The 1,629-nt window shown below is 42.5% G+C and overlaps 1 protein-coding gene across 1 annotated transcript in view; it reads right to left on the bottom strand.

The window, feature by feature from the left end:
• Positions 1 to 519: 519 nt before the first annotated feature.
• Positions 520 to 1,629, bottom strand: part of LOC118366927 (inactive phospholipase C-like protein 1) — a 163,286-nt gene continuing 162,176 nt past the window's right edge. Inside the window, exon 11 of the mRNA XM_052493692.1 lies at positions 520 to 1,629. This exon is cut by the window's right edge and continues 1,877 nt beyond it. The gene's annotated coding sequence lies outside the window, so the exon portion shown is untranslated.

Raw genomic sequence — 1,629 nt, 5'->3', positions numbered from 1 at the left:
TTTATTATTGATTGATTGTACGTTGGCTAATAGGACTGATGGTAAAGGTAGATGACCCTCTCAGCGATGGATCCTGACAAGGCACCCAGACCATCGTCCACGATACCTCCGTCTTTTCCTCCTGCGAATGATGGGGATGAGGGCCTTGTCGTGTGTCTGGAGTAAATCCTTCCTGTCCGACTAGTTGAAGAAGAATTCCTCCAGTATGGGGTGAGTAATCGCTGCCCTGATATCAAGAAGCTCTTTTTGGTCACACGGTGGCAGAAACATTATGTACAAAATAAGTTACAAATAACACGAAAAACATACACAATAGCACAATTGGTTACGGGATCGTAAAACAATGGCCATCTCCTTCAGCGCCATTTTGTACTGACCATCAAAATCAAGGCTCAGATCCAATACCTTCTAAATGCATCTGTAGGCTCATAAACACTATAGCTCATATTCTGAGAGATCCAGTGTGATGATTGGATAATGATTAGATGGCAGACAAGAAAGAAGATGAGGGGATTACATTTTCAATAAAATAGTTTTATTTAGTCATTTAAGGGTACAACTGTTACATTTGGTTAATCAGATAGAAAACAAACTAGCTTTTCAAAATAAAAGCAACGTCCATTTAATATAATATGTATTGGTTTCAAAACACACTCGTCACCACCTTTAATAAATACTCTTCTTTTTGTATATTTGTTTTTACAAAAACATGAGCGTACGCAGACAGAACGAAACAAAATTTTGTTTGAAGGGAAGATCGGAGAAGATCGCATACACAGATAGATACAGAGTGTATACCAAATGGCACCCTATTCCCTATATAGTGCACTACGAAAGTAATGCACTACTAAAGTAGTGCACTATGTAGGGAATAGGGTGCCATTTGGGAAGCAGACATAACATAAACACATCGCTGTAAGGACTGTAAGTCAAACACCACATAGAGCGGGGAAGGCAGGTAGGTTTAAGGTTTCAGACAGACGCAGGTTAAAGAGAGTAACTACAGTATAGTAAATTACAGCACTGTGGTGTTGGACCAGAGTGCCGTTGGATTAGAGGATTTATTTCATGTTTTTATTTTTCGATACTGCAAAAAAACATCAACACGCCAGTTGAGTATAGTGAGCTATAGTATAGTGACCTTCCTCATTGCTGTGCACCTGTCAGATGTTGTAACAGTGAGGAGGGCTCCGTATAGCTCCGCATTGACATGATTAGTAGGTGAGGACGGGAGGTCCTGCAGAAACACAAACTTCCTTGACAACTTCCTCCACAACAGCTCTGCGCTGCTCGGCGAAGTGCAACAAGTATGAATGACCTGAAAAGTGCTGCATGGTCATTCCGACGTCTGATTGGCCGTGCAGCATTTACCTTGATATGGCCTTTCCAGAAGTCAGGTCATTCATACTTGTTGCACTTCGCCGAGCAGCACAGAGCTGTTGTGGATGAAGTTGTCAGGGAAGTGAGTTTTTGTTTCTGCAGGACCTCCCGGCCTCACCTACCATCATCCAATCATGTCAATGCGGAGCTACAGTATACGGAGCCCTCCTCATTGTTACAACATTTGAGAGGTGCACGGCGATGCTTTACGGAGCTTGATTTGACCTCTGCGTGCCTCTGGGATCACAC

The sequence above is a fragment of the Oncorhynchus keta genome, chromosome 34 (assembly GCF_023373465.1).
Source record: "Oncorhynchus keta strain PuntledgeMale-10-30-2019 chromosome 34, Oket_V2, whole genome shotgun sequence".
Classification (NCBI taxonomy): domain Eukaryota; kingdom Metazoa; phylum Chordata; class Actinopteri; order Salmoniformes; family Salmonidae; genus Oncorhynchus; species Oncorhynchus keta.
This window is presented reverse-complemented; position numbering and strand designations above follow the sequence as displayed.